The following is a 23,652-nucleotide window of genomic DNA, read 5'->3' as shown; positions in this document are numbered from 1 at the left end:
GCTCCAAGGAGAACCAGGTCAGCAATGATGCTTTTGAAGTTCTCAGAAGGACTCCTGATTCCCTTGAGAAGAGGCCCTGTGCCCAAGTCCCCCTCCTTACCCCATCTCAAGATAAGGGGCTCCAGCAGCCCCTCATGCTGCACATAGTATGTGTCTCTCTGCTCCTCTCTAGAAGGCACCACCACAGCCAACCACTTCTGGAAGCTTCCATCACCTGCAGGCCTGGTGTCCACCCAATCCATGTCCTGCATCAGATCTTCCGCATTTCTCTGCCAGTTCAGGCTGATGTCCACAGGGTAAAAGCCCAGGGCCCAGCACCTCGGGGTGACCTCATGCTCAGAGATGGGGTTGTGGGCCACATGTGCCCTTTGGGGGTCTGAGTGGGAAGAATCGGAAATTTTATGGTTTATATTTTCTCCATGGACACTGAAGCAGCTTCATGACGATCCTCAGAATGGACAGGACAATATGCTTGGAAGAAGGAAGCACAAACCCCAGAAACCAGCCTGGTCTGGGAGTCCGGGAGAGTAGGTGAGAGCCTGGGGTAGGATGCAGGTCTCTAAGCATTTTGTTGCTGACTTGGGTGGAGGGTGATGACACAGACAGGCAGGAGTGAGATCTCCAAAAATGCTCTCTGACTAAAAATCAAGATCTTGAGGGAGAAACTCATTGTTCCTAAGAAGACTGCCAGTGAAAAGGATCCTATGCAGGGTGATTTCAGGGGGTGGTCTCCCCTCTTTCTCAGGAGAAACTGGATTCCTTAACTGTCCCTCAGAAAAAATAGGAGCCGCTGGACCAGTCTCTACTACAGTTTTGAAATGTGACAGACAGCTCCTTCTCTGACCAGAAGGGGGCGCTTTTCAGACCATGATTCCGTTTTCCCTGAGGGGTGTAAGCCTCAGGGAGATGAAAGGCCCCTCAGCGCCTCTTACTTCTGAGCTGCAGCACCTCCTTCCCCATCTGCAGGAGTCTTGGGAGTCACTCCACGCACCTGCCCTCCAGGTTGTTCATTTTGTGCTTTGCCCAAACTTCCTCCTCCACTATGGCAGGTGCCATAGCCTCTCGAAATCACTGTGGAATGGGATCTGTGACCTGCCCTGGGCAAACATTGTTCACCATCCTAGCTCTGATTGTAGTAGCTGTGCAGGCCCTCCAGGAGCCATGTAGGGCAGCTTTGAACCTCTGTGCCTATTGTCTTTGGTTCTGTATCATTGTCCAGATCCTTCTGTCCCATCTGCTCTACCCTGGGCTCCAGCACCTCCACACTGTGACCTGGAGAGTCGCTGTCAAACCGCCTGAACTGTGTGTGTCGTCCATGTAGCCCACGGCGATGTACTGGGGCTCCTTGAGGCTGGGCTGGGAGGTCTTGGTGGTACAGGTCAGAAGCGTGGGAGGGTGAGAGGATTCACCAGGGACAGAGTAGGGAGCAGAACAGGCAGACGGACCGAAGACACTACTGAGGGGAGCAGTGGGCGAGACAGGAGAGGTCTGCTGTGCCATGTGGGCTTCTCCCTGGCCAGCGTAGAATTGAACCAGTGCTGCAGAGCCTGCGGACAGCTTTGCAGTGCGACGCTCAACCACTGTGCCACCGGAGGCCCTGGGAGATCTTGGTTTCGAAAAGCCTTAGATAGTGGGAGCCTGGAGGCAGGAAGGGGTGAAAGCCAGGCTGACCCATCTCCCTGGGTCCTGAGTCCCAGGAAGATGGGGCATGAGGGGAGAAAGTGTTCAGGGAAGGAGGAGCCTCCAGAGCTTGAAATGGGGCATCAGGTGGAGAAGGAGTGGGACTCAGGGGGACAGAAGAGGGAGCTAGTGTGGGAGGGACAGAAAGGCACTAGGACTGAGAGGAACCGTGGGGGGACAGAGGGGCCTAAGGCAACAGCCTCCACCAGAGAAGCCTTTTCTCTCCCCATCCTGCACTCACCAGCCTGGGCCTGGGACACAGCCCTGGAGAGAAGCAGCAGGAGGAGGTTGGGGGCCCCATGACCAGCACTGCTGGGGTCTGGGGAGCTTCTGACTCTAGGCTGGTGGACAGAGACTTAACTGGGGGCCATGCTGATTGGCTTCTCTGGGAACCTCCAGGCACTGGGGACTGAGAACGGGGGGGAGTCACAAGTGTCCAGGGTCCAGCACAGGTGGTGGAGACAGAAGTGAGGCTAAGGGGGCAGTGGGGTATCCCCAACAGTAACCTTCCTGCCCTGGACACAGCCCTGGGGCCTGGAACTATGAGAACCAGACTAGGGCCCTGGGGCTTTGCTCTGCCCCCTCCTCTCCTCACCCAGAGCTTTGTCACACTGTCTCCCCGATTCCAGGCCCAAGGACTGGGTCAGCGCTTCTCAGTCATTTTCCTTTCAGAATCTGCATAAAGTCTTACAGATAAGTGAGGACGCCAAGTATACTTTTGTTTATGAGGTATTACTACCCCTATTTACCACCCTAGGAATAAAGCTGTGATTAATCATGTAACTATTTCATTTAGAATAATATGTATAACCCAATGCATGTTAACAGAAAGTGTTCTTAACAGAAATAATATTTCTGAAAATAATCGGGGCAATGAGAAGAGTGGATCTTTTGCATTTTATATTTTTGCAATTGTCTTTCTTGTCTGTCTCATTAGAAGACCTTTGCATTTTCATATTTTCTTCTCCATTTGGTCTGTTGTTCTGGTTGAAGTCTATGAAAAAATACACACTGCCTTACTATAACTATGCAGACACTGCCTTACACAAATATGTTGAAGTAGTGTTTTCAGACAATTTGAAATATTCCACTTCGATACTACATTAAAACTATACAGGTGGTGTTTTGGTATTTTCTCCAAGGTTAATTGCAAAGTGAAACCTGAAACAGTATCATTGAATATTTCTTATTCTGTTACATTTCCATAGTGTTCTTGTAGAAATAAATTCTGGCCTTTTATCCAGGCAGAGGAAGAACAATCGGTACTTCAGGAATGGTGAGGTCAGAAGCTTTATTATTCATGTATGAGGTCCCAGACCTGGGTAGCCCCATAAGGTTTGAGCACCGGTTTAAAGACCAAGGGCATTTGGTTTGTTTCCAAAGCTTAGCTATTGTAAACAGTGCTGCTATAAACATAGGGGTGCAGGTGCTCTTTGGAATTGATGTTTCTGTGTCCTTTGGGTAAATACCTAGGAGTGGAATTGCTGGATCCTATGGAAGCTCTATGTTTAGTAGGTCCAGAAATCTCCACACAGCTCTCCATAGTGGTTGGACCAGTTTGCACTCCCACCAACAGCGCAGGAGAGTTCCTTTTTCTCTACATCCTCGCCAACATTTGTTGTTGCTAGTTTTTTTAATATGTGCCATTCTCACTGGGGTAAGATGGTATCTCATGGTAGTTTTGATTTGCATTTCCCTGATGACAAGTGATGTTCAACATTTTTTCATATGCCTGTTGGCCATTTGCATTTCCTCTTCAGAGATCAAGAAGGTGTGGTACATATACACCATGGAATATTACTCAGCATTCAAAAAAGATAAACACATGCAATTTGCAGCAACATGGATGGCGCTGGAAGGGATCATGCTCAGCGAAATAAGCAAGAAAGAAAAAGAAAAATACCGGATGGTCTCACTCATAGCAGGAATCTAGAAAACTTAAATAAGGGACCAGGAAAATGAATAACTATAAGAAAGTGAAAATCAAAATCAACAAACAACTATGAACCAGAGACACTTTATGGGGGGTGGGGGGCGGGGAGGGGAGGGATTGGGGTCAAAATAAGGGGGTTCCAATTGTATGGGGAATATAAAAATAAAATTTATTTTAAAAAAATCAACAAAACAAAACAAAACAAAAAATAAAGACCAAGGGTTCCTTTTATACACTACTGTGTCCATATCTCTTACATTGATAGTGATGTGGTTTTTGTGGTCTGTGGGTTTAGAATGTGGGGTCCTTGGGGTCACTCTGGGAAAGGTTTCACCAGAGCTCCTATTTCAGCGACACATGGAGAATTCTCCAGGCGAGTTTCTCCACGGGACAGAGACACTAGTTATATTTAAAGGGAAGGTTTATTAGGGCAAGAGACAGAAGAGTAAGACACTTACATAGACACAGGTGGGCAGGAAGAGCTGCTCCGAAAGGGACAGGTTTGCTGAGAGAGGCCTGCGTGGTTGCAGGCGAGCGGCCTTGAGGAGAGCTGCCTCCACTGAGGGAAGTCAGTGAGGAGAAGCCTTGGCAGGTACAGGTCATGGCAGGCAGGGAGGCTGCTGCCCTGCGGAGAGAGGTATCTGTCACAGGTGGGCAGAGGGAGAGCTACCCCAAGCTTGTGCAGACTGCACTGATATAGTCCTTTTCTGTTGGGAGGGGCCACTCCTTGTAAGCTTTAGGGTTAGTGGCTGATTTGGGATAACTTTGCAGAATCTGAAAAAGACCTGAAATTCCACAATGGGCTCAATCTCCATATCTTTACCTTTGGATGCGCCCTGGGATACCTGCTTGGATGTTATGCTTTGTAATCTAGGCTTTGGCACCAAAGGATCTTCGTTTTCACAACTGTGTAGTCTGTGCCTGAGGATCCTAGTTTCCACAACTGTGTTGATGGTTATGCTAATCTCTTCTACCCCCATCCTTGTGAGAGCCAGTGTAGGACCAGGATGGCCACAGAGCAGGTTATTTATGATTCGGCAGATGGGGTAAAGGAGAGTCCTGGAGCCAGCATTGGTTTTATTAGGCTTTTATTGAGCTTTACATGTAGTGTGGCAAACAGGTACAGGGTAGGCAGGGGTGCCAGGGGGCCAGAAAGCCTGCAGGCCTCCTAGCCCCTGGCAAGTCTTCACTTTGGGCTTCTCTGGCTACTTTCTCCCCTTTTCTCTTCTGCTGCTCTCCTGCTTCTGCTTCTCTGGAGCCTATCTCAATACCCCTCCCACGGCCCACAGAAGTAAACCAGACAGCTTGCAACAATGTAACAACTGCAGGTGCCCCATCAGGCAAGGCAATCCTGATGGTGGAAGGGCAGAAAAGCCTGAAAACCATTTATCCTACAGCCAGGTTTCTGGTCTTGTGGTGCTTCCTTTCTTCAGTTTTTTTCATTCCTGTCCTCCATCAATAGCATCGTTTTCAGCAGTGCAGGGTCAGGACTGGATACAGTGCAGGTTTTCTGATCCCATGCAGACCGGGTAAAGGAGGAGTCAGAGTCCTCAGTGGGTTTTTTGCAGGTCTTTTATTGGGGTTCACCAGGCATATGGCAGGCAGGGGTGTTGGGGGGGCGGGACGCTGGCAGGCCTCCCAGCCCCCAGCAAATCCTCACTCTATCTGGGCTCTCTGGTGATCTCGGCTCCTCTTTCGGTTTCGGCTTCGGCTTCGGCTTCTACTGCTGCTGCTGGCATCCCCGTGACACCGCCCTTAAAAGCACAGTCTTAGCTCAGCTGAATCCCATCTACCTATGCCCACACCCTATTCCAGGTGCCCGCCATCAGGCATGCATTCAGGACAAGGATCCATCATCTATCCTGATGGCGGAAGGGCAGAAAAGCTTGATATTTTCTTTACCCTACAAGCAGGCACAACCATTTGCTGCAAAGTCCCCAGACAAGGGGCGCCAGGCAAAGGGGGCAAGATGAGGTATTTGAGGATGCCCTTTAAGAGACAGGCCAGCTGGTTTACTGCCCAACTTTGTAGATAAGAGTGCTCAGGCCCTGGCCATGCATCTTAGAAGGGAAAGAGCTGTGAGTAATCAAACTTGTTAATTATGCCTGCATGGGAGTGTTCATTGTGTTACAGGGCAGGGAGAGGAGCACCCCAGGCCCCGCAAACCTGCCTGCTCTACATAGGTTCTGTCATCGGCCATATCAAGACAAAACATTTAAGACTGTAATGGAAAGGAAATTGAATACAATTAGTAAACTATATAGAAAAGACAAAGAATATAGTTTCTAAATCCAGCACCCAAAGTTACCCGTCCCCTCATGGGTAAAAGACCACCCGAATGGGATTGGCCCAGAGCGAGGCCCAAAAGCCTGCCACAAATCTAAAGCATCTTTTAGTGGGGACCCACAGAAAAGGATCAGAAATAACCAGACAACCAGACAAGTCTGGAGGGAAAAGAGCAAAATCAAAATCAAGATAAAAGCTAACATTGCTCTCCTCCCCATGGGTCTCTCAACCACGTCTGTTTCAGGACCAAAAGGCAAACGCAGTTTCTTCACGTGTCTCTCTGTTCCATGTGCCTCCTCCATGTCTCCTTCTGGCTCCATCCTGCTTCATTTCTTCTTCTGTCTCCTCTCCAGGTTCTTCTCTTCTCTTTAGCTCCACCCTCCTTTGGGTGGGGCAAGGGAACATTTTCCTGGGCACCACTCTATTACAATTGCACCTAGACTGGAAATTCTGCTGGAATCTTTATATTCATTTGCTCAATAATATATTTTCTCATCACTCTCTTGCATATTGGTTGGGTCTTGTGCTAATGTGTGATTTTTTTTTTTTAAAGTAATATATTGTTCCACTAAGTTATAAAGTCAAGGTCCATGCAGGAGGCCAAATGCAAAAACCCACCAGGCAGCCCACCTGGGAACAGCCCACCAGGCTTCACTGACCCCCACCATGGGTCCGTGAAGTCCGCCCGGGGCGCAATAAATTTTCCCTTCCTTTGAGAAAGTTTAGCCTGGCTCTCCTTTTCTTTACCAGGCCAAACCTTTCATAAAGCTCTTCAGTATTCATTACACTGGAATCAAATTATTTATTTTTTTAAAAGATTTATTTATTTATGCATACAAGAGCTGGAGAACAGACCAGAGGTGTGGGGGGTGAGAGGATTCACCAGACACAGAGTGGGGAACAGAACAGGCAGATTGACCAAAGGACACTGCTGAGGGTAGCAGTGGGCTAGTCAGGAGAGGTCTGCTATGCCATGTGGGTTGCTCCCTGGCTGGCCTGGGAATCCAGAGCCTACTGAGGCTGCAGAGGCTTCTGATTACCTCATAGGTTGCGTCTTAACCCCTTGCGCCAACAGGGAGGTCCCTGGAATCAAATTATTTAAAAAAAATTTTTTCACTTTATTTTGCACCACAAATCCCAATAGTAAAAATAGTACTGGAAGTTGTCAAGTTAGTAAATGATGGAGAACAGCAATAGAAAAAGACTGGAAAGGAGGTTCCCCAAGACCAGAAATCTGGCTCACACAGGAGCAGGGGGTAGAAGGGATTAACACAGCCACTGACACAGATCTAGAAACCAAGATCCTTAGGCACCAAAGCCTAGATTACAAAACAGAAAATCCAAGCAGGTATCAGACTGCTGTCTAGAGCACAGGCCCAAGGGTAAAGATATGGAGATTGAGCCCATGGTGGAATCTCTGGTCGCTTTCAGATTCTGCACAGTTATACATAATCAGCAACTAACCCAAAGGCTCACAAGGAGTGGCCCCTCCCCAACAGAAGACTGTATTAGTGCGGTCTCTGCGCAGGCTGGGGTAGCACTCCCTCTGTCCACCTGTGACTATGCAGGTGCCTCTTTTCACCAACTCTCTCCTCTGCAGGGCAGCAGCCTCCTGCCTGCCCATGACCTGTATCATGCCTGCACTTCTCTTCATTGACCTCCCTCAGTGGAGGCAGCTCTCCTCAAGGCCGCCCACTTGCAACCATGCAGGCCTCTCTCAGCAAACCTGTCCCTTTCTGGGCAGCTCTTCCTGCCCACCTGTGTCTATGCAAATATCCTTTACTCTTCTGTCCCTTTCCCTAATAAACCTTTCCCTAATAAACCTGAGCAGCCCCGATATAAAAATGGGTTGCCTGGCTGTGGGTTCTCACCTGCGCGCATAAAAGGGACTTATTTGTACTCCACTACAGGCACACACAAAAGGTTAATAAAAGGGAAAGGGACATGAGGAAATGTACAACTCAGGGAGAAAATAGGGAAATAAAGTCTTTAATGCGTCCTACCCTATTCGCCAACCTGGAAACACAAAGGCACTCTCAGAGCTGGCCAAGCGCTGCCAGCTGGCGGAGAGCCAAAAAAAGAGCCCCCCACCAAAGCCCACGTGTCTGGTTTTATACCAAACCTGGCTGCTTAACCCCACCCTCAGGTCCCAGCCACCTTCCCTTGGGTGGTGATGGGATTTGGAGTTCCCAGTGTCTTTGGCTTTGGCCTGGGGTGGGGGTGGAGTCCACAAAGCCTGTATGGAATTAGCTTTAGGACATCCTTTTCCCCGTAAAAAACCTTCCCTTTAAATATAACTATTGTCCCTGTCTCGTGAAGAAACTTGCCTGGGGAACTCTCCACGTACCGCTGAAATGGGAGCCCTGGTGACATCTTTCCCAGAGTGACCCCAAGGATCCCTCACTCCAAACCCACTGACTCAAAAACTCCATCATTAGCATATCATAGGTTATTAGTATTCTTTTTAAAAAAGATTTATTTATTTATGCACACAAGAACTGGAGTACAGGCCAGAGATGTGGCAGGTGAGTGGATTCACCAAAGACAGAGAGTGGGGAGCAGAACAGGCAGATCTACAGAAATCCACTGCTGAGGGGAGCAGCAGGTGAGGCAGGAGAGGTCTGCGGTGCCATGTGAGTTGCTCCCTGGCCAACTAGTGCTGCTGCAGCTACAGGTCACTTCACAGTGCTGATGCTTAACCCCTTGCGCCACCAGGGAGGCCCCAGGTTATTTATATTCTAAAGTAAAGAAGCAATAACATCTTTTAAAAAGGTTTTATTCTAGTAAAGTAAATATTTAAAGCTGTAACCCACGTAACAAAATTATACATGGGACCCGTAATAATTTGTGAGACTGAACAGAGTTTCTGAAAGAAAAATGTCTGAGAATTGCGGACCCAGTCCCTGGGCCTGGACTCAGGGACACGGTGTGACAAAGGTCTCGGAGCAGGAGAGGAGGGGGCGGCAAAGTCCCAGTCTCGGGTGTGGCTGTCTGGGTCTCAGTCCCCAGCGCGGGGTGCAGGGCTGGAAGGTGACTGCTGGGGATTCGCCCTCTCCCCTCGGTTCCCCTTCTGGGCTCACAGCCTGGGCGGGTCCTCCTGCCTGGATACTGGTGACTCACCCCAGGGCTCACTCCCCATTGCCTGGAGGTCTCCGGAGCAGCCAATCAGCAGCCCCGCGGCTCCCGTTCCAAAGCCCTCGCCCGCCCGCCGGGACTCCATCTCCCCAGCCCGGGTGGAGGCGCGTCCTGGGGGATGGGGGGCGCAGCCCTCCTGCTCCTGCTCGCGGGGGCCGCGGCCCCGAGGGAGACCCGGCCGGGTGAGTGCGGGTCGGGAGGGGACAGGGCGCTCCCAGAGGCGGGGGCGAGGGCGCGGGCGGGCGTGGGAAAGGCGCGACCTCGCCGCCGCCCTAGTTGTCCCCCCACCTCGGCCCCGCCCCGTCCTGGCCCCTTTCCGTCCCCCGAGACCCCAGCCTCCTCTGGCCCCCCGAGTCCCGGCCATTTTCGTCCCGCAGCCGCTTTTCACTCTCACTCGTCTTTCACCCACTTTCTGTCTCGTGGGCGCCCCCTGGGACTCGAGCCCCCGAAGGGGAGAAGAACAGGCCGGGTCTCCCCTCCCGCCCCCAGGCCCCCACTCCCTGAGGACTTTCTACACCGCGATGACCCGGCCCGGCCTCGGGGAGCCCCGCTTCATGGCCGTGGGCTACGTGGACGACACGCAGTTCGGGCGGTTCGACAGCGACTCTCCGGGCCAGAGTGCGGAGCCACGGGCGCCCTGGGCGGGGCAGGTGGAGCAGGAGGAGCAGGAGGAGAGGGACAGGAGGACGCGGATCCTAAGGGACCGCATACCTTGGTTCGGAGCGCACCTGGACTCCCTGGGAGGCCTCTACAACCAGAGGGAGACCGGTGAGCTGGCGCGGGTCCGGGCCGGGTCAGCACCCCCATCCCCACGGACGGGGGTCGCTCAGGGTCTCCCCATCCAGGCTTCTCTGCAACCTGCCCGGGAACAGCCCGCGGGACTTTCACCCCATTTCATTCTGTTTAGTTTATTCCCGGCGGGAGGGGGCGTGGGCGGGGAGATCCCTGGGTGACAGGGCGGGGACAGGCTCTCACACCTTCCAGAACATGTTTGGCTGTGACGTGGGGCCCGACAGGCGCCTCCTCCTCGGGTATGATCAGTTCGCCTACGACAGCGCTGATTACCTGGCCCTGAACTAGAACCTGCGCTCCTGGACCACTGCGGACACGGCCGCTCAGATCACCTGGCGCGAGTGGGAGGCCCAGGGTGAGGCAGAGAAATTCAGGAACTATGCGGAGGGCAGGTGCTTGAGGTGGCTGCACACATGCCTGGAGCACGGGAAGGAGACTCTGCAGCGCACCGGTAAGAGGGGCCTGGAGGCCTCCCGGTCCCCCCCTGCCTGGAGTCACTGCGGGAAACGAGTCCTCTCTCTAGTCCCGAGAGGGGGGCTCCCCTGGGTTTCATGTTCTGCACTAGAGAGACTCCCAGAGACTCCGGCTTCTCCTGAAGGACAGTGAAGGGATCCCGTCTCTCCTGAGAAAGACAGACAGTCCCTGACATCACACGTCACCGGGTCCTTTTGACCAGGGGCCTGTTTGAGAACCACGAGTTTCTCTCTCAGTCTTGTTTCTGGTCTGAGAACATTTTCAGTTATGTGATTCCTGCTTTTCTGTGTCATTCACCTTCCACCCAGGTCAGGAATAAAAAGTCTGTGTTCCACTCCCTCTGCTTCATCCTACCCTGGGCTTTCCTCCTCATTCCAGAACTTTCTTAGGAATAGGAGAATTGCACAGATTCCCCAGATTAGCCTGTTTTTTACAGTTTATGCTTCTTCCTGCCACACCAGTTGTCTTGTCCATTGTGAGGATGCTCTCATGAGGATTCTTCAGTGTCCATGGAGGAAACACAAAATGACTTTTCTGATTTACCACCTCAGATCCCCCAAGGACACATGTGACTCACCACCCCACCTCTGAGGATGAGGTTACCCTGAGGTGCTGGGCCCTGGGCTTCTACCCAGTGGACATCACCCTGACCTGGCAGCGAGATGGGGAGGACCTGACCCAGGAGATGGAGCTGGTGGAGACCAGGCCTGGGGGAGATGGAACCTTCCAGAAGTGGGCGGCTGTGGTGGTGCCTTCTGGAGAGGAGCAGAGATACACGTGCCACGTGCAGCATGAGGGACTGCTGGAGCCCCAAGTACTGAGATGGGGTAAGGAGGAGGATGTGGGCACTGAGACTGTTCTCAGGGCCATCAGGAGCCCTTCTGGAGCCCTTCAGAGGGTCAGGATAAGGTCTGGGGCTCAGGGTATGATCTTCCCTTCCCTTCCAGTGCCCCCTCCTCAGTCCTCCATCCCCACCGCGGGCATCATTGCTGGCCTGGTTCTCCTTGGAGCTGTGCTCACTGGAGCTGCGGTGGCTGCAGCTGTGATGTGGAGGAGGAAGCACTCAGGTAGGGAAGGGAGTGGGGGATCTTGTCCACTGGGGCTTCCATGTCCCAGGCAGAACTTGCCCTGCCTGTTTATTGGGAAGTGCCATCCACACACATGTGTTGCCCAGAGGGCATTTGCTCCAGTCCCCCCTCACCTCCTTTCTTCTTTTTCCCCAGTCCTGACCTGGGTCTTTAGTCCCAGTTCTGGAAACTTCCCTGTGGTGCAGGATTAGAAGATTCCTTTAGGCTTCTGACCTGACTGCTCCCTGGTCTCACATGATTTTTCTACCCACAGGGAGACAAGGAGGAAGCTACACTCAGGCTCTAGGTAAGTGTAGATCAGTGGTTTGACCCTGAGCCCCTGGGGACAGTGTAAATGGACTCCATGGGGGAGTCACCCTCATCTGTCCCTCCTGTGGTGTCATCTCTTACCAGGTTCTGTTTTGTTCTCAACCAGGCAACAATAGTGCCCAGGGCTCTGATGTGTCTCTCAGCCCCTAAAGCATCTTTTAAAATGAATGTGATGAGGGCCCTCCACGGTGGCACAGTGGGTTGAACGCAGTGCTGTGAAGCTGTCCGCAGCCTCCGCAGTGCAGGTTCGATTCCCGGCCAGCCAGGAAGACTCCCACTTGGCAGGGCAGACATCTCCTCTCTCGCCCGCTGCTTCCCTCAGCAGTGCTTTCAGTCCGTCTGTCTGTTCTGCTCCCCACTCTGGTGAATCCTGATTCACCAGATCTGGTGAATCAGGTCTCTGGTGAACCCTTTCACTCTCCCGCGACTTGGGCCTGTACCCCAGCTCTTATATAAATAAAAAAATTTAAAAAAATGAATGTAATGAGGCTTCTGTTGTTCACACCCTTGACAGCACCTGGTATTGTGCAGAGTTTGCATTTTCAGTCTCTCCTAGGTGTGATGGTGTCACTGTTCTTAACTGTGATAGTGAGCATTTGTTCATATTTTCACTTTTCTATGAATACAGTTGCCGTTTGTATAGAAGTTTTGTACATTTTTACAGATGAGGTGCCATTCATTTATTACACTATTTTTGTCCTTATTAAAATTGGGTTATTTCTTTCTGATCATTGAGTTTTCGGCATTATTTGTAGATACAGTCCTTTGTCAGATTCGTGATTTGCAAATGTTTCCCCCCAACTCTGTGACCTGAACTCCTTTACTGATGGGAAAACGAACACTATTGCCCAGACAGGAGCATGGAGTTACATATATTTGGAAGAGAAAAGATAAATTGCTAGGTTTTGAGCAGATACTGGCTGATTGGGGTGTTGGGGGTGGAGGGGAATGACTTATGCGTATCCTTGAGTGTTATTTAAATGTCCTTGTATGAGCATGAAATATGCTTTCTAAAGTAAATTACACTTCATTCCTCAACTTATAAAACTCTTCACACATCATGACCAAATCACGTGTTAAGACCAGACTGACACGTGGGTTACAAGTAATGGACCTGCTCGTCATAGTTGCAAAGTCATGGTTTCCCTTTGGGTTTACTCTGGTATTGTCCATTCTTGGGGTGTTGGACACGTGTAATGACCTGTGTCCATCATGAGAATATCATACAGAGGATTTTCACTGCCCATAGTGTCTTCTGTGCTCCAAGGATTCAAAAGCAAAAAGGAACCAGTGGAATCACATCAGACTAAAAAGCTACATAGTGAAGGAAGCTATCCTTAAAATGAAAAGACAATATCAAATTGGAGAAACTATTTGTACATCATCAATCCAATAAGGATTTAATATCCAAGGAGTTAGTGGAAGACCCAGATAGACGGCTGTGGGAACTGAAAGTTGGGCTTTGGACGGGGAGACACGGTATCCTTTTGAGCCCAGGAAGGTGAGGAGTTGTGCAGTGAGTTGCTGAGATTGTGGCAGAGAAGGTCTGCAGAGAAGGAGGCCAGCAACATATTAAAGGAGAGCCCAGAAAGGAGTTGGACTTACCTGCTACCTTGACTATTACCCTGGGCTCCTTGAAGTTTATCGGGGTCGATGAGTCCGGGCCTCTTCAGTCCTCAGCTGCCAAACCGAAGACCGCCGGTGGCAAGAGTTGCAGGGGCTGGAAGGACTGGTCCACCACAGCCAGGCATGGAGGGACAGTCACTTTTCCAGTGACCCTGGACGTTGCAGATGGGGCATGGTCCTGGCAGGTGTTGGGGCATTGTCTGGTCCAGTGGCCTTCTCGACCAGATTTGAAGCAGGCTCCCAGCGGTGGTCGGTTGGGGGCCATGGGGCCCGTTGTCGTCCTCTGTCGGGCGGCAGGCACTGCGGTGGTTGGAGGAACATGGCCTGTCGGTCTCAAGGCCCTACCAGGGCCTGAGCTTGAAGCCCAGCCTTCTGGAGACTAAGGGGTTCCCTCTCTGCCCTGTCCTGTTCCTTCCGGTTTTTAAAAACTGTCAAGGCCATATTCAGCAGATCCTGGATAGGGGTTTGAGGACAGTCCTCAGCCTTCTTTAAAAAAAAAAAAAGTTTATTTATTCATTTACACTAGAACAGGGGTCCAGGCCAGATATGTGGGAGGGTGAGAGGATTCACTAGAGACAGAGTGGGGAACAGATCAGGCAGACTGACGAAATACACTGCTGAGGGGAGTAGCGGGCGAGGCAGGAGAGGTCTGCTGTGCCATGTGGGACCCTCGCTGGCCGACCGGCATGGAACCGGCACTGCAGAGGCCTCGGAGAGACTCACAGCGCGGCGCTTTGCCATCTGCGCCATCAGGGGAGTCCTCTCAAACTTCTTAAGCTTCTATTAATGTCAGGAGCTGACTGAGATATAAAATGGGTAGCCAGAACTGTTGAGCCTCCATTTGAGTCAGGGTCAAGCCTGGTATGGCGCTGGAATGCCTCTGTCAGGCGACTAAGGAAGGCAGCAGGGTTTTCTGAGGCAGACTGGGTGATCTCCCTGAGCTTAGCAAAATTTACACTTTTGTGCACAGCCACTTGGAGACCAGCTAGGAGACAGGTAATAAAATGGTCTTGGTGAGTCCTGCCCCGGGGGCCCTGCCTGTGTCAGTCTGGTAGCCCCAGGCCAGCTCTGGGCTGGGAACTGCTGCAGAGCCTGGGGCCATGGTTGTGTCAGTCACAGGGACCTGATCTGCATGGTCTTGGGCAGACCTAAAAACCTGCTCCCTTTTGTCAGAGGTCAGGGTGTAAGAGAGGATCACATGTAGTCATGACAAGTAAGGTCACAGGCTTGGGTAAGACAAGGAAACTCCTTGGTGTTGGTGGTGGGATTGTTAGTGAAAGAGCCAAGAAGCTTTTCAGTCTGGGAGAGACCAGACAGAGAGTATGGACCATGGACCCTAATTTCTCCTTCATTCCCCGCCACTTCCCTGAGGGGACCCAGAAGAGGACCACCCAGAACGGGTGTGGTGGCTAGGAGGTGAAGAAAAGAGGGGAGGCCGGATTGGGGAGCTGGAGGAGGTGAAGACTGAGAATTTAGAGGATCAGAACATTGAAGAGGGTCCAGAGAGGGGGAGAGTGAGAGGAGTCTCAAGACTTGGAGAGTGTGGCAGGTTTTCAGGAGGGAGGGGCTGGAGGGGGGCACGGGAGCACAAGAGAAAGCCAGCCTGGCCCTAAGGGATCTCTGACCATTTTCCATTGCGGTGACAGAACTCTTTAGGTCTGTAAGGATCGAGAAGTCAAAAGTGCCATGCTCGGCCCGTGGGAGCCATTGTCCAATTGGTATTGAGGCCACGCAGCGCTGCAGTAAAAGATGAGACGCTTAGGGCACATATCTGGCCTAAGCTCCAAGGGACCGAGGTTTGAGAGAAGGCATCTGCCGCGAGGGTGATAGATAAGCTTCAGTCAGAAGTTGGCTCTCAGAGAGAATTTGATTCCTATATTGGTCACACACACACTTAAGTTCATACAGGCAAGCCAACCCCAGGTTCCCAAAGTACCTCCGACTGAAGACAGCCGCTGAGACTTGTCTTACCCGGGCCTTCCACCTAGGTGGATGTTCTCTGGCTGAGGAAGTCTCCAGGCTCGAGGACCCGCAGTGCAGATGGTCACGCAGGGTGTTGAGCTGATAGGCCGCTTGTGCCGCTGTCAGGGAGCAGGCCGTCAGGGAGCCTTCGAAATTCATGCTGGGGGTGCAGCCCCCATCCCCCTATGTGAGTGTGCTGCTGGGGCAGGGCAGCCACCTTGGGAGCTTTGGAACCGGATCCACCACAGGGCAGAGGAGGTCTGACCCCTCCTCCTTATTGTGGCAACTGAGTCCCTTCAGGAAGGCTCAGGTTGTCTGATGGCTTTGGAAAGCCTGAGGGTCCAAGCCACACCCTCGGCCCGCAGCCACCTTGCAACCAGGCAGGCCACAGAGCGCCTTGCCCTCCGTGCCTGCTGTTGCTGTTCCCGCCAGCACAGGGCCACGGCCGTCCCTGTGCCCCAGGTGAAGCACCGAAGCCTGCCTGCAGGCCCGTGGACCTGGGCCTGTTGTTCATAGTGTCACTTCTCCTTTTTCAGCCAGGGGACCTCAGTGTCGGCTGACCTGGGCAAGTCGGCTTCTCTGAGTTCTACCCAAGCTGGTCAGTAAAACTTGCCCCACAGACCTGCCTGCCCCCGCACCCCTACACTGATGCTTGCTCGTCTGCTTTTCCACACCAGGAAGGGCCCAGCCTCACCTACACGACCTGCGGTCCCCCAGCCAGCTGAGGCTCCCCTCTTAGACTTATAAGCCTGTGGCCACTAGCATCCGGCCTCCTGCCCTCCCTGCCTCCCCAGGGTCCATATGGGGAACTACTGTGCTTTCTGCCTACCCCAGGGGGCCCCGGTGCTCCCTCCAGCCAACCTCTCAGCTCTGCCCTCCCGGGGCAAACAGTGGTATTCCCCTGTCTTTCTCCATCAGAAATGGTGGAGTCATGTGGGGCCCGAGGCCGCCTACTCCTGACACTAAGGGTGACCCTGGGCCAGTGGGTTGAAAGACAGGGGAGCAGAGAGGAGGGAGCCGGAGGGGGCCGATCACATGTCTGGCACATGGGTGCACTGTCTCGTGTGTGTGAGAGGCCTGCGAGTGAGCAGGGAGAGGCTCCAGCTCCTGCTCCTGCATCCCCCATCCCTGTCCCCCTCCCCTCTCATCCAGAACCCCTGCCCACACCCTCCCCTGCTTCGTCTTCCCTCCCCACCTCCCCCCCAGCGCTGCAGCCCAGGCTGCACCTGCCTTCCCAGCTCTCCCCCTTCTCTCCCTCCCCAGTTTTCTCTCTGCTTCTCTCCAGCTGCCAGCTGATCGGTTCAGGCAAGTCCATCCAACCTGAGAGCCCCAGGGCCCCCTTCGACCTCTAACCAGACCCCTCCTCTTCCTGGGACACCTCTCTTCCCGGGCCTGCCTGGGTGACTGTTCTGTGACTTGGCCCCCGGCCCCCAAGCCTCCCCCTTCATCTGTGACTTTAGTCTGTTGTGGTGGTGAGCTGACACCCCAGGCGTGACCTCGGTGACTCTTGTGCCCCCTCGGTGGTATTGCTCCTGCCCTGCTCTATGCATGTCTATAAATACACGGGCACACACACACGTGCACGCGTGCATCTCTGGTGCTGGGGACCGCCGGCTGTGCTGTCCTTCTGAGTCTTGTGGCCCAACAACAAGCAAACACTGTCACCCCAGCCACCCCCACCAACACGTGCCACCTCCGACGAGCCTCCCTGCCATTCCCGGCCTATGCACAGTCAGCCCCCCCAGCCAAGTTCCTGCCCCTTCCCCGAGCATGGGGGTGCTGTTCCGGCAGCTGTGTGCTTCTGGCCGCGACCAGTCCTGCTGTCTCTTGGCTGAGAATGAAACCCATTTCTGAACAATGGGGAGCAACATGTTGTGTGCTGGCTGTGTTCTGTGGCATTCAGGGGGAAGGGAAGGTTTAAGCATGGGGGCGCAGGGGTGCCTGGGAGGCCCCAGTTTTTCCCAGGCTGCTCGGGAAAGCACCTGGACTTAGCTGGTCTTCATCTGAACCCTGCTGTGGCCACCAGGGGTAGAGTGCCAGCCTGGAGGACTCATGGGGCCTGGGTGGGAGCCCCAGAAGAACAGGGTGAGAGGAGAAATGCCTAGGCTGGGAGCCAGTACTCTGGCCCTCCCGGGGCGGCACGCAGCCCACAGGCCTGACAGGTCAGAGAGCTGAGGGGGATTGGATGCCTTGACAGGCAGCGCCAATGCGCACCTTGCACCCCGAAGCCTGCCCTCTGCTGGCAGGACCCACACCCAGCGCAGCGCCTGAGCCCAGATCCCAGGGCCAGACCACGTGGTGAGTTCGGTTTATTCAGAAACAAAAGTGAAACACCAGGAACCACTCCTGGCCTTGCCTCCTTCCTCTGTCCTGGGCGATCTATAAATAAGTTTCCTCGATGTCAACTGATTCATAGAAACCTCCTCTCCCAGGGGCCACCGCAGCCTCCGCTGTGATACAGGGGCCGTCTCAGCCCCATGTACACACGTCCCAGCACAGTATGGCACCCGCGCGCCTTCCGCCTGGCCTCCACCAGCCACCCCGGCCCGGCTTCTGGCCAAGCCCAGTTTTCCACAGGGTTGGGGGAGTGTGTACCCCCAAATTGCCTGAGTAAGCCATGCATCCCCTCTATGGGGACTTTCTGTAAAAGAAGCAGTGAAGGCCACCTCTCTGCAAATCCGGGGTGGCCCCAAGATAATCAGGCACCGAGGCCCACGGGACTTTTGCAAAGACAGCAAGTGGAGGCCACCCCCTTGTGGACTGCGGTGGCCTCATACCTGTGGGACATTCGAGAGGAGTGACGGGGGAGGCCACCCCTTTGCGGATTGGGGTGACCTCATGCCTGCAGGACTTTTGTGAGGAGGGGGATGGGGGAGTTCTCCCCTTTGTGGATTGGGGTGCCTCATACTTTTGTGAGGGGGCATGGGGGAGACCACCCCTTTGTGCACTGGGGTGGCTTCAGGCCTGTGGATCTTTTGTGAGGGGCAGGACGGGAGAGGCCACTCCTCTGCAGATTGGGTGGCCTCATGCCCATGGGCCTTTTGTGAGGGGGGAAGGAGGAGGCCACCCCTTTGCACATTGGGGTGGCCTCATGCCCATGGGACTTTTGTGAGGAGGACAGGGGAAGCCACCCCTTTTTGGATTGGGGTGGCCTCATGCCCGCAGGACTTAAGGGGTAATGGGGGAGGCCACCCCTTTGCAGATTGGGGTGGCCTCATGCCCACGGACCTTTTGTGAGCAGGGACAGGGGAGGACACCCCTTTGAGGACTGTGGTGACCTCATGCCCGCTTGACTTTTGTGAGTGGGACAGGGTAACCTCAAGCTGCAAGACATGTGTAGTGAGCAGAGCCCCCCCCTTAACAGGTGGGTTCCCACAAAATAATCAGGCACACATGCCCATGGGGACTTTTGCTAGGTAGTAGGAGAGGCCTCCTCTTTGCAGATAGGGATCACGTCCAGAATAATTGGGTGCAACAAAAAGTAAAAATTAAAAAAATAAAGAAAAATCAAAACAATTATTAGGTCCAACAAAAAATTAAAAACAAAGCAAAAAAAACAAAAACAAAATTGGGTGCAAAGGCCCATGGGGAAATTTCAAAAGGGAGCAGGGGAGGCCACCCCTTTGTGGATATGGGTGGTCTCAAATAAACCACTGCTATCTCTGTGGCTACACTCTAGACAGGTGTTGGTGCCCACCTGCCCCAGCTGGTATCTCTGTCTGCACTTAGCCCCCGTGCTGGGCTTTCAAAGTGCTGCCCCGCTCGACATGGTTGGGGTGAGGTGGGGGGCACGTGGCCCAGAATTGCCTAATATAACCTAGGCCCTCTGCAAGAAGGCCTGGTAAGGATTCAATTGGTCATTCAAGGAGCCCCTATATTGTAGAATGGAGCCCCCTAAATAACTAGCTGGATATTTCTAGCTCCTTGCCTCTGAAAGTATGATTAGTCCAGAGTTAAATTAAGACACAGCCCTAACCTCAGAGGCTAGGGTCTGCACCTATTTCACCCTATTAGATAGGGGAGTTGTTGGACCCCTTTTTTAAGCCGAGGGATGAAAGGACGACTGGGAAGGAGAGCCAAAGGATGGGGGGGAAAGCCTGGGGAACAGGGATGGGTTGGTGAGCGCCAGGTGGGGGCAGAGCCTCCGGCCCCATGCCGGTGGCCTAGACCACCATTATCTTCACCTCATTGTCGTCAGCCTGGTAGAAGAAGGGAAGGCATGGGCTGTTTCCAATGGTGACGCCTTCCTGGGAGTTCTGCATTTCTTGAAGCAGCTGAACGACCTGTTGCGCAGAGGCTTTCTCGAGCGGAGTCAGGCCCAGCTGGGCCTCACCCTGGGTCGGCTGCACATCGTGGACAAGGCTCACCTTACTTGGTTCTTTAGAGAGAGTAAGGGCAGGAGCAGGGCACAGCGCAGGTTTTCTGATCCCATGCAGACCGGGTAAAGGAGGAGTCAGAGTCCTCAGTGGCTTTGCAGGTTTTTTATTGGGGTTCACCAGGCATATGGCAGGCAGGGGTGCTGGCTGGGGTGCTGGGGGGCTGGGAGGCCTGCCAGCCCCCAGCAAATCTTCACTTTATCTGGGCTCTCTGGTGATCTCGGCTTCTCTTCCGGCTTCAGCTTCGGCTTCTACTGCTGCTGCTGGCGTCCCCGTGACACCGCCCTTAAAAGCACAGTCTTAGCTCAGCTGAATCCCATCTACCTATGGCCACACCCTACTCCAGGTGCACGCCATCAGGCATGCATTCAGGACAAGGATCCATCATCTATCCTGATGGCGGAGGGCAGAAAAGCCTGATATTTTCTTTACCCTACAGAGAGACAGAGACAGGATGCTGTGTGCCTGGCGGAGTGTGCTCTTCCTGACCAGCTGCCCGTTAGGGGCTTTCCTCACCTTGGACGTTGGCGGTGCCAAGCTTCTTGGGGACTAGGCATGCGCTAGTGTGCTCAGCAGCAGGGTTCTGGGCAGGTGCTCAGGGCTTCGCCCGCCATTCGTTGTGCACTTCCACCAGCCACAAAACCAGCTCATGCAGCTCTAACAGCTTCACCTGGAAGCAGAGATGCTCAGAAGCCCGCCCCGCCCCCAGCCGCACCACCATGGAGCCAGAGCTCTGACTACCTTCATCTCCTCTTTGTCCTGGGCCAGCTGGCTTATGGACTCCTCCTTCTCTTGGTGCTCCTCCCTCATCACTGCTCTCTGGTTCTGGTAGAGAGCGATGTATTCTCCCAGGGGGAGGGCACGCAGACAGCTCAGCTGCTGGGGTCTCCCAGCCTCTGCATAGCACCCCAGCTGCAGGGCACAAGCCTCCCCGCTCACCGATGGTGTCAGTCTCTCCAGACATCTGGATACATCGATGCTCCAGCTCCTCCATCCAGTCCTGTAAGCCCACTTTCTCCTGCATGAGCTCGGTAAAGCGGCCCTCGGCCAGACAGGGGGCTCAGGGGCTCAGCAGTGCCGGCCTGCCCAGCACCCAGCCCGCCTAGCCCTCTGGAAAACCGACTGTAGGGAAAGATAAAACTATCAGTCTTTTCTGCCCTCCCGCCCTTAGGATAGATGAGGGAACCCTGTGGTCTGAATGCAAGCCTGATGCAGGCACCTGGAGTAGGGTGTGGGCATATGTAGATGGGATTCACCTGGGCTAAGACCGGGCTTTTAAGGGTGGCATTCATAGCAAAAGCAGAGAAACGTAAGCAGAACCGAGAGAGCAGAGCAGCAGAGACCACCAGAGAACGCCAGAGAGCCCAGAAAGAGTGAAGACTTGCCGGGGGCTGGGAGGCCTATCAGCCTCCTGACCCCCTAGCACCCCTACCTGCCATGTATCCAGTAAATCCCAATAAAAGCCTACAAAAGCCACTGAGGCTTCCAGGACACTCTTCTCCTGGACCCAGTCTGCTGGATCAGAAAACCTGCCCCGTGTCCATTCCTTCCTCTCTTACAATTGGTGTAAGTCAGCAAGATGATCCATGCAGACCGGTATGGAGCCCTCCGAAGACCGGGAGGGACTGAGGAGCAGCAGACAGTGTTTGCCTGTGACAGCGCTGGACGTGTCATGGCGGGACAGGGGAAGGGCAAAGTCCGGGAGCTGCGGGATGAGACCTCGCCTGGAGGAGGAGATGCCCGAGAGGACCAGCCAACAATCCCCGCCTAGGCAGCAAGAATCATCGGGGGGGAAAGGACCACGATTCAGAGCTCCCCAGTGTGGACAAAGGGAAAAGCCGATGAACTTGGACTAATGGACTAACAATCCCGCCAGAAGGGGGAGGACCTTGGCAAGTTTGATATGTTTTGGAGACCCTGAGGAAGGATGGGATTGTACACCCCCGGAGATGGGAGTCTGGGGGTGTCAGTGGGCCTTGGTGGCCAAAGGCAGCCGGTGTACTGCCCAGCAGCTAAGCAGAGGAGAAAAGCCAACTGAGAAGGCAAAAGCTGGTGCTAAGTTCGGGAAGCCCTGAGCGGCTGTTAAGCACTACGTAAGCTAAAGGCCAGTGAGTCTTTGAAAATCACCTGTGGGTGATGCCCTGCTCATAGTTGAGTGAGGGTGAGGAGCTGAGGAGCCCATCTTTGGGGGATGGGTAGGGAACGTGGCTTGTGGTGGAGCCCACAGCCAAAGAGGGGGACCCAAGAGAAGCCGCATGTGGACTTGTATCCACGGATCCCCGACCCATGTGCTTGTGCACTGGGTTGGCCTGAGTGCAGGGGCCTGCATGTTGGAGCGTTGGAGCAACCACAGATAGAAAATCCTGAGGGATGGGCGATTACCCCCAAAGAGTACAGAATCGCCAACCCAAGAGTGAGTGCATCCTGGGGGTGGATGCGGTGTGCCGCTTGTGGCCGAGACTGCAGCCGGAGGGGGCCAGGAGGCCTGATGGCTCCCGGCGTGTGACAGCTGAAGCCTGAGTGGTTCCCTCCCTCGCATGAGCAGTGCCTTCGGCAGCGGAAGTGGTGGATCATCTACTGGTGCCAATAATTGTCTTTTGCCACTAGGTTGATGCCCTGCCTGGACTTATTTGTGTTCTGTTATATTTCATTGTGATATATTTCATTTGCTTTTGTGGGCCATGGCTGCAGTGTTCCTATTCGTCAAGAGAAACGTGTGTATCACTTGTATAGACTGTCTGGCAGAAAACCCTGAGGGGGTGGATTGTAGGGTAAGGTAAAAGTATCAGGCTTTTCTGCTCTCCCGCCCATAGGATGGATGATGGAACCCTGCGGTCCCAAATGCATGCCTGATGCGGGCACCTGGAGTAGGGTGTGGGCATAGGTAGATGGGATTCACCTGGGCTAAGATGGGCTTTTAAGGGTGGCGTCACGGGGACGCCCGCAGCAGCAGAGAAGCAGAAGCAGAACCGAGAGAGCAGAGCAGCAGAGACCACCAGAGAACGCCAGAGAGCCCAGAAAGAGTGAAGACTTGCTGCGGGCTGGGAGGCCTGTCAGCCTCCTGGCCCACTAGCACCCCTACCTGCCATGTATCTGGTAAATCTCAATAAAAGTCTGCAAAATTCACTGAGGCTTCCAGGACTCACTTCTCCTTTACCCGGTCTGCTGGATCAGAAAACCTGCCCTGTGGCCATTCCTTCCTGCCTTACACAAACTCACCTGCAGTTTCTCCATGGCTCCCTGAAGGGCCTGGTGGGTCTCCCCAGGCACACTTTCCCCCCGGGGGCTGGGGCCTCCATCTTCTCAGGCTCCTGGTCCCATGGGGCTACCTGCTGAGCCAAGAGCCAGCAGACCAGCTTTTGCTCCTTTAGCTGCCTGTGCAGCCGCGCCTGTTCTTCCTCCGCACTGGCCAAGGCTGAGTCACAAAATGCCACCTGTGGGCCAAGGTAATACCTGGTCCGAGGCTGTGCTGATCTGGAATTGCTGGGCATACACAGAAGAACTGGAAGTGGCTTGAAGAGATGGGATTAGAAACAGAGGAAGGAGAGGGGCCTCCCCGGTGGCGCAGCGGTTGACGGTTGAGCGCTGGGTTGTGAAGCTGCCCACAGCCTCTACAGCACCGGTTCAATCCCTGGCCTCAAGGCGAGGGTCCCACATGGCGGGCAGACCTCTCCTGCCGCCCACTGCTCCCCTCAGCAGTGTGCTTCGTCAAGTCTGCCTGTTCTGCCCTTCGCTTTGTCTCTGGTGAGTTCTCTCACCCTCCTGTGTTTCTGACTGTACCCAGTGCTTGCATAAATAAATCTTAAAAAAAAAAAAAAAGAAACAGAGGAAGGAGAATCAGAGGGCCTCTACTCTATAGGCTGAGTGGGATGTGGACCAGGGATGCATTGATGCAAACCCGAGTTGGGCCCATGTGCTTGTATACATACTGCTTGTCCACAGGGACCGCTTTGACCCTGGACAGCTGATGCCTTGACAGCCATTGGTGTAG

At 53.7% G+C, this 23,652-nt stretch overlaps 1 protein-coding gene and 1 pseudogene across 2 annotated transcripts in view; one reads left to right on the top strand and one right to left on the bottom strand.

The window, feature by feature from the left end:
- LOC311187911 (patr class I histocompatibility antigen, A-126 alpha chain-like) overlaps positions 1-23,652 on the bottom strand; it is a gene marked incomplete at both ends in the record, with an annotated part of 254,100 nt that overhangs the window by 124,156 nt on the left and 106,292 nt on the right. The gene's annotated exons all lie outside the window — the stretch shown is intronic.
- The window catches only part of LOC311187912 (patr class I histocompatibility antigen, alpha chain E-like), an 89,510-nt pseudogene continuing 75,413 nt past the window's right edge, over positions 9,556-23,652 (top strand). The window contains exons 1-4 of the transcript in view: positions 9,556-9,633; positions 9,959-10,277; positions 10,852-11,127; positions 11,248-11,391. The product of the transcript in view is annotated as a patr class I histocompatibility antigen, alpha chain E-like (transcript). The remainder of the gene's footprint in view (positions 9,634-9,958; positions 10,278-10,851; positions 11,128-11,247; positions 11,392-23,652) is intronic.

Source organism: Talpa europaea, assembly GCF_964194135.1.
Source record: "Talpa europaea genome assembly, contig: HAP1_SCAFFOLD_42, whole genome shotgun sequence".
NCBI lineage: Eukaryota > Metazoa > Chordata > Mammalia > Eulipotyphla > Talpidae > Talpa > Talpa europaea.
Note: the sequence above shows the minus strand (reverse complement) of the source record. Positions and strands in the feature narration are given on the sequence as shown.